The sequence below is a fragment of the Eleutherodactylus coqui genome, chromosome 1 (genome assembly GCF_035609145.1).
Source record: "Eleutherodactylus coqui strain aEleCoq1 chromosome 1, aEleCoq1.hap1, whole genome shotgun sequence".
Classification (NCBI taxonomy): domain Eukaryota; kingdom Metazoa; phylum Chordata; class Amphibia; order Anura; family Eleutherodactylidae; genus Eleutherodactylus; species Eleutherodactylus coqui.
Genome location: NC_089837.1, coordinates 342,672,976 through 342,682,450, shown reverse-complemented (window position 1 = coordinate 342,682,450; position 9,475 = coordinate 342,672,976).

Genomic DNA, 9,475 nt, shown 5'->3' with positions numbered 1-9,475 from the left:
TCTGACTGGGGCATGCAGTGTGGGCCGAAGCCCACCTGCATTTAACATGACATTACCTCAGCTGTGATGGGCAATGCAATGGGATATATTTATGTACCGCCGGTGGGTTCCAGGGAGCCACCCATGCTGTGGGTGCACACGGAATTCCCATTGCGGATTTGTACCTGCTTGTGACTATTTATAAAAAACCGCGGTCTGACTGGGGCATGCAGACACCTTGACAGAATGAATAGAGTGTGGCACATTGGTTCCCCATTGCTATGCCCACGTGTGCAGCTCCTGATGGAGGTGGCACAGGATTGGATTTCTCATTGCTTCTGTACAGCATTGTGGGCTATTGCCCCGCCCCTTTTAAAGAGGGTCGCTGCCTAGCCGTGCCAACCCTCTGCAGTGTGTGCCTGCGGTTCCTCCTCATGGCAGACGCACTTATAAATAGACATGAGGGTGGTGTGGCATGAGGGCAGCTGAAGGCTGCGCAGGGACAATTTGGTGTGCGCTGTGGACACTGGGTCGTGCAGGGGGGGGGGGTTGGGCAGCATGTAACCCAGGAGAAGTGGCAGCGGAGTGTCATGCAGGCAGTGATTGTGCTTTGTTGGAGGTAGTGTGGTGCTTAGCTAAGGTATGCATTGCTAATGAGGGCTTTTCAGAAGTAAAAATTGTTGGGAGGGGGGGGGGCCCACTCTTGCCGCTATTGTGGCTTACTAGTGGGACCTGGGAACTTGAGATGCAGCCCAACATGTAGCCCCTCGCCTGCCCTATCCGTTTCTGTGTCGTTCCCATCACTTTCTTGAATTGCCCAGATTTTCACAAATGGAAACCTTAGCGAGCATCGGCGATATACAAAAATGCTCGGGTCGCCCATTGACTTCAATGGGGTTCGTTACTCGAAACGAACCCTCAGGCATCGCGAAAATTTCGTCCCGGGTAACAAGCACCCGAGCATTTTGGTGCTCGCTCATCTCTAGTAATTAAGTATCATTTTCCTAATAGAATGTGTACCAAGACCCTTTAGGTCAATTCATGATTCTGGTTTGTGAAATCAAAAACACACTTTTACACTAGGGAGGGTATATTCCACAGATAAACAACAAGTTAGATTCTTTACACGTCTTGAAAGAAACTGCTAAGATTCAAAATGGCATATTAGTAATTAAGGGTGACTTTAATTCAGTCATGGATCCGTCTTTCAATTCTTCTTTCAGCTCTAGGCTATCCTTCCCTATTGTTGCACTTAGTGAAGAACTACATGATGCACCGCACAGTCTTCATGGCTCCGAGAGAGATTATACTGTTCGATCTCTACCCTAGTCTTCTTATTCAAAAATTGATATATTGATGTTTTTCCTGGATGCAGGAGGATTAAAGGAAGTTATACGGACTAAGATCGGAACCATTACTTGATCAGACCATGCACTTGTGTATTTGTCAATATGTGAGAGGCATTCTCACTCCTCTTTGTTACCCTGGAGACTTAAGGAATACATCCTTTCACATCCAGAGTATGAATCTAATTTGAAAACTGAACTGAAATGGTTTTTTACCATTAACTCTTCGTTGGTCCCTGGCATTTTCCAGCATAGAATGCCAATAAAACTTATGTGAGAGGCCTATTTTTAAAATATTGTTCCAAAGCTAAAAGAAAGAGGGAGGATGTGTTAAGTCTCCTGACCTCTCAAATTAACACTATTGACGCTTTAAACAAAGCTTATTCCGCACCTCAGAGAACAAAAGAAATATTTAAACTACGCGCCAAGCTCTACAGTCTTTTAGCTACAAAAGCATATTACTTTTCAAAAAATGAATATGCAATTTTACGCCCATTATAACCATACTGGGGCGCTTTTGGCCAAACCACTTAAGAGTCTTAAATCCAAGGAAAGAATTAGATAAGAAAAGACATAAATATGTACCAACCCCAAAATAAAGAAATTGTAAACTTTCTTCAGAGCATTAACCTCCCTCACCTGTCAGCAGACCAATTAACCTCTCTTTCTACACCAATTTCTATGTTTGAAGTGTTAGAGGCTATTAAAGCGTTAAAACCTTTGAAATCCTCGGGCCCAGATGGTTTTTGTAATGTTTATTATAAAAAATATTTTTCTCTTCTGACCACTTATTTGATATCAGTATTCAATGAAGCGATGAATACTGGTGCCTTCCCTCCAGAAATGTTGGAAGCCCTTTATGGTTTAGATTCCTTAGCCTTATCAAATACGCGGTTTGTCATTGTACTCAGTCCCATCTGGACAGTTTTTTTCATCCTGATGTATTTCCCCTTCATTTACATTCTCCAGTGGTACTTGACAGGGCTGCCCTCTCTCACCTCTCATTTTTGCTCTACTTATAGAACCCCTAGCTTAATAGATTAGATCTAATAAAAACATCAAGGGAATTATATTAGAACACCAGGAACACAAAATAGGGCTTTATGCTGATGATGTCATTTTAACATTAGCAGATCCAATCTTTTGTTTAATACAAACCCAATCTGTATTCTTTAACTTTTAGAAAAATTCATACTACAGGGTAAATAATACAAAATCCCATTTTTTAAATGTTGCGATTGACACCAAAACCAAATAACATATCAACAACACTTTTCTGAACAACTATTCCATACCTTATCTAGGTATTCATTTAACAAGCTCTACCTTCCATTAATTTACAAAAAAAATTATTTGCCCATGCTTAACCATATCCGACACCTTTTAAATAACTTTTGTAAAACACCTCTTTAGCACCTGTGTCCCAAATAATGCCTCCCTTGGTGCCCTGCATACTAATAGCAGTAGAAATAGCGACACCCACAGAGGCCTCAGGAGTAATAGTGACCCCCAGAGAGGCCTCAGCAGTGATAGTGACCCCCACAGAGGCCTCAGCAGTAATAGTGACCCCCATAGTGGCCTCAGCAGTAATAGTGATCCCCACAGAGACCTCCACAGTAATAGAGACCCCCACAGAGGCATCAGCAGTAATCGTGACCCCCACAGCAGCCTCAACAGTAATAGTGACCCCCACAGCAGCCTCAACAATAACAGTGACCCCTACAGTGGCCTCAACAGTAATAATGACCCGCACAGAGGCCTCAACAGTAATAGTGACCCCCACAGCGGCCTCAGTAGTAATAGTGACCCCCACAGTGGCCTCAGCAGTACTAGTGACCCCCCACAGAGACCTCCGCAGTAATAGTGATCCCCAAAGAGGCATTAGCAGTAATAATGACCCCCCACAGCGGCCTCAGCAGTAATAGTGACCCCCACAGCATCCCTAGTAGTAATAGTGACCCCGACAGCGGCCTTAGCAGAAATAATGACCCCCACAGAGACCACCGCTGTAATAGTGACCCCCACAGAGACATCAGAAGTAATAGTGACCCCCACAGAGGCTGCAGCAGTAATAGTGACCCCCCATAGTGGCCTCAACAGAAATAGTGACCCCCCCACAGAGGCATCAGCAGTAATAGTGACCCTTACAGCAGCCCCAGCAGTAATAGTGACCCCCACAGAGGCATAAGCAGTAATAGTGACCCTCACAGCAGCCCCAGTAGTAATTCTATTACTACTGGAGCCGATATAGGGGACACTATCATTAATAGTATTCCCTATATTAGCCCCAGTAGTTATAGCGCTCCCTGAAATCCATATACTTCCCCCCTCCTCCTCCTTGTGGAAGTGCGGCTGCTCCTCTGTCGCTGTTACTGGTGCTGATTGCAGGTGCACACTGTGATGTCAGTGTGCACGTCTGGATGCCTCCTCCCTTCTGCTCTCATGGAACCAGGGGAGGGGGGAGGAGAATCCCAGGTGTACACTGATGTCACAGTGTGCACCTGGGATCTGCGCTGCTGAGTGAATACCGGCAGGGAAGCTGCGGTCCCCAGCTGGTATTCACTGCTGTGGTGAGCGGCCACTGGCCTTGTGTTTGACACCTGTGAGATAGACAATATGATCATTTACATTATAACGCATAAAAATAATGTTATTTCTGTATATAAAGCTATTTAGGTAGTTACATATAGTTATTGAATTACTAACACCTCAATTAGGTGCCAATGTTTGAAATATAAAGTTTATAATGAGGTAATTAAACTGCAACTCCACAAAATGTGGAGCATGTTCTCTGTGAGACCACAGTTCTTCTAGCATTGCTTCACCTTCTTTGCCTAGCTTCACTCATTAGGAGAGCTTTAAACTAGAACAATATGGGAAGGGAAGTGAAAGGCCAGGTAAAAATATGTAGCTAATAATTATACATTTGAGAAACTCGCTATTAGAAGTGGAACAAAAAGAACAAAGAGAAAAAATTCAGAAGGCAAGTAGAGGAGTAAGAGACACCGATCACAAACTGAAAGGTTTTTACACAAATGCACAGACCATGGGAAACAAACAAGGAGAATTAAAGCTCCTAACACAGGAAGAGAAATATGATGTCATAGGCATCACGGAAACTTGGTGAAATGATACACATGATTGGAATACAAGGCTTGAAGGATACAACTTATTTATAAGAAACAGACCAAAAAAAGGGGAGGAGGTGTTGCATTGTATGTTAGGAAAACATTAATCTCCATAGAGTTTCAAGCTTCAGAGCATGATAGTTCTGTAGAAGCTGTTTGGGTAAGAATACAAGGAGAGAACAACAGAAAAGACACTATTGTAGGCATTTACTATAGGCCACCTGGACAAGCAGAAGATATGGATGAACTCTTTCTACATCAGATGGCCAAGCTCTCAAAAAAGCATGTGATCATGGGAGATTTTAACTGTCTAGATATTTGTTGGGAATCTCTCTCAGGTAAAAGTAATAGATCCAACAAATTCTTATCAGCTCTTGCTGACAACTTTATCTTCCAAAAGGTCAAAGAGAAAACAAGGGGATCTGCTATCTTGGAGCTAATTCTTACCAACAGGGAGGAAAGGGTTGAGGAAGTATGGGTAGCTGGGACCTTAGAAGGCAGTGATCATGCTATCCTTGAATTTTGGATAAAAAGGGGAGGAAGACCTGAGAAGACTCAGACCTCAAGGTTGGATTTCAGAAAGCTAGATTTCAATGAACTCAGAAAGAGTGTAGGAAGAATCCAATGACTGGATGTTCCTAAGGACAAAAATGTCCAAGAAGGTTGAGAAATATTGCGAAATGAGATTCTCAAAGCACAATGGTTGAAAATCCCTAAAAGAAGGAAGAATGGGAGGCATTTAAAGAAACCATGATGGATGAACACAGAACTTGCACACATGTTAAAACAAAGAAAAATATGTTTATCAAATGAAAAGATGGAGAGATATCTAAAGAAGAATATAATGTGGTCTGTAGAAACTGAAGGGCAAGTGTCGGAAAAGCTAAAGCTAATAATAAATTGAGGCTTGCAACAGAGGCCAAAAGCAATCAAAAAGGATTTTGAGGGTCTGCCAAAAGCAAATGAAAAGTCAAAGATGCTATTAGATGCTTACAAGATGAAAATAGTGAATTGGTTAAGAATGATGTTGAGAAGTCCGAACTTTTAAATTCCTATTTTGTATCTGTTTTCTCTCAGAAAGTAGATGGAACATCACCTGATCTTCCCTGTGCTATTGGGGAAATTTAAAAAATGCAGGCTATCTATAAGCAGAGAGATGGTGATGGAACACTTAGCTAACTTAAATGAATTCAAGTCTCAAGGTCCAGATGAATTACATCCTAGGATACTAAAGTAAGCGGCAGAGGTAATTGCTGAAGCACTCGCCATAATCTTTGAAAATTTCTGGAGAACAGGAGAACTCCAAGAAGATTGAAAAATGGGCAAATGTTGTTCCTATCTTCAAAAACTGCAAGAAGATAGATCCAAGAAACTGCAGGCCTATGAGCCTGACTTCTATACCCGGAAAGATCTTTGAACAAATTATTAAACAGCATGTATGCAAGTACTTGGATGAAAATGGAGTAATTAACCAGAGCCAGCATGGGTTTGTAACAAACAAGTCATGCCAGACTAATCTAATTTACTTCTATGACAGAATCACTGACTGGGTTGATCAGTGAAATGCGGTGGACATAGTTTATCTTGACCTTAGTAAAGCATTTGACAAAGTTTCTCATACTATACTTATTGAAAAAATGATCAAATATGGGATTGACAAGGCAACTGTTAGGTGGATTCACAACTGGCTGAGTGATCGTACTCAAAGAATGGTCATAAATGGCCGCACATCCAAGTAGAAGAATGTATCAAGTGGGGTACCACATGGCTCTGTCCTTGGCCCAACGTTGTTCAATATTTTTATAAATGATCTGGAGGAGGTAATTGATGGGAAACTGATCAAATTTGCTGACGACACAAAGTTAGGAGGAAAAGAGATAACACTAGGAAGGAGAGAGAGAGTATTCAAAAAGATCTAGAAAAGCTTGCACAGTGGGTAGCGACTAACAGAATGGTATTTAAAGGGGTTGTCCCGCGGCAGCAAGTGGGTCTATACACTTCTGTATGGCCATATTAATGCACTTTGTAATGTACATTGTGCATTAATTATGAGCCATACAGAAGTTATAAAAAGTTTTTCACTTACCTGCTCCGTTGCTGGCGTCCTCGTCTCCATGGTTGCCGTCTAATTTTCGCCGTCTAATGGCCAAATTAGACGCGCTTGCGCAGTCCGGGTCTTCTTATCTTCTCAATGGGGCTCCGTGTAGCTCCGTGTAGCTCCGCCCCGTCACGTGCCGATTCCAGCCAATCAGGAGGCTGGAATCGGCAGTGGACCGCACAGAAGCCCTGCGGTCCACGGAGGGAGAAGATGCCGGCGGCCATCTTCACCGGGTAAGTAAGAAGTCACCGGAGCGCGGGGATTCAGGTAAGCGCTGTCCGGTGATCTTTTTTAACCCCTGCTTCGGGGTTGTCTCGCGCCGAACGGGGAGGGGGGTTGAAAAAAAAAACCCCCGTTTCGGCGCGGGACAACCCCTTTAACACGGAGAAATGCAAAGTCCTACATCTGGACAAGAAAAATGAAGAAAGCACATACAGAATGGGAGGAATTGAGCTAAGCAGCAGCACATGTAAAAAAGACTTGGGTATATTAATAGATCATAGACTGAACATGAGTGAGCAATGTGATGCAGCAGCCAAAAAGGCAAACACAATTCTGGGATGTATTAGGAGAAGCATAGAGTCTAGATCACGTGTGATTCCCCTCTACTCTTTCTGAGTCAGATCTCATCTGGAATACTGTGTTCAGTTCTGGGCACCCCACTTTAAAAAAGACATAGACAAACTGGAGCAAGTTCAGAGAAGAGTTACCAAGATAGTGAGCGGTCTGCAAATCATGTCCTATGAAGTACAGTTAAAGGATCTGGGAATATTTAGCTTGCAAAAAAGAAGGCTGAGAGGAGACTTAATAGCGGTCTACAAATATCTGAAGGGCTGCTACAGTGCAGAGGGATCAGCCCTATTCTCATTTGCTCAAGGAAAGACTAGAAGCAATGGGATGAAACTGAAAGGGAGGAGAAACAAATTAGATATTAGAAAAACCTTTCTGACAGTGATGGTGATCAATGAGTGGAACAGGTTACCACGGGAGGTGGTGAGTTCTCCTTCAATGGAAGTCTTCAAACGAAGGCTGGACAAATATCTGTCTGGGATGATTTAGTGAATCCTGCACTGAGCAGGGGGTTGGACCAGATGACCCCAGAGGTCCCTGCCAACTCTACCATTCTAGGACTCTATAAATAATACATTGGAAAATATGTGCAAACTTTAATGGTGTATAGTACCAACTATCAAGGTAGACTAAAAGGGCCCACCTTAAGGTAACCTGCCTCTCCCGGAAGCTTGACATGAGAGTACCTTTTTCCCATTTCAGAAAGTGTGCTGTTTTCTTAAGATACAAGTTGTCTGATAGGAATGAATAAATTGACTTTGTATACATTACATATTTATTGAGAGGGGGAAAAATTTGGTCTTTGAGTATTAGTGGAATAGTGGTGTGTTAATGGATGGGTATGAAGAAATCTCCTGATTTGAAGAAATGTATAAAACGTAGTAGAGGGAATTGTGTATGTTCCTTCAATTTAAAAAAATGGCACTATGATAGAACTTAAGAACACTCTTCATCCCATTATCTAACCACACATCTAGAAAATTGTTAGTGATTTGATAGTTTAAAGCCAACAAGGGAATTGGGAAACTGAAGCTATCTTGTGAGGAAAGGCCCCTTGTTCAGCTTGTTTTTCAAGCCATCAAAGTATCCCGTATTGGTAGGGTAGAAGGTGTCAACTGCAATCCTGGGTAGCTGGAGAAAGTGATAAGTTTTCCAATCAAATACTTGTGAGATGTGGGGTTATGATGAATGTGAGATCTGGTTGGATTTGTTAACAGAAAGAAATGTAATTTGGTCTAGTAAAATAGAGCTCTGGTACTTGCATATTAAACAATTCTATTCCACCACGTGTCTTGTTTCCCATCATAGTAGAGAAAGTTACTCAGGCCTTCACTTTCTGCCAGATAAATAGGCTCATTAGTTTATAGAAAAAAGAGAAAATCACATCTGATATTAGGATAGGGAGTGTTCGGATGGTACAAAATGCTAGGGAGTATGATCATTTTGTACATGGTGATTCTGCCCATCCAACCTAGTTCATAAGCAGAGTTGGAAAATTAAATTTGACTAAATCTGAATTAGAAGAGGTTAATAAAATGCCCAAGTAAGGAATTAAATAAATGCTCCACTGATAAGGAAAATTAGATGTAAAATAGTGTTATGTATGTTTATACAGATTTATCAAGCACTTTGTGTTGTTAACCCTGTAATAGGACAGAGGGACAAATTTTTATAACATTTTTCCAGTGTCTCTAACAACGTTTCTGGATTGGTGCTCAGTCAGACGAGCGTTTTTTTCACGGATGTATAGGTCTATGAAAACGAGATGCATGTATAAAAAAACGTGTGGCTGAAACGGCAGATGCGTTTTTTTATTTGCACTTGTGCGGTCACACAAATCTGAAATTCGCACATGTAGTGCAGCCCCATTGAAAGCAATGGGAGTGGATCACTATCCCCTACTGCGGCTGTGACAGCTGCAGCAGGGGATTCCTTGGATGTGAAACCTCTGGATGCTGTCACATCCAGGGGTTTCACCTTGTTGTCAATGGGGTTGGCGGCAGTAGCACCAGTTCCAGTGACAACATAGGGATAAAACCGTGCTCCTCTGCCACAGCTGTGACAGGGGATTCCTTCATTTCCGCGGGAAGTCATCATTGAACACTGTGTTTTCACAGTGTCACAGTGTTCAGTGATAAGGGGACTCCCCGCGGAACGAAAGAATCCCCTATCACAGCTGTGGCAGAGGAGCATGGTTTTATCCCATTGCTTTCAATGGGGCCAGGATTCTGCTGCCGCCCCATTGACAGAAATGGGATGAAGGCAGTGATTTTCGGCGGGGGCTTGAAATATAAGCCCTACCCTGAAAAGAAGCCCGAGCTGCAGGAAAAAAAATATATATATATATACATACA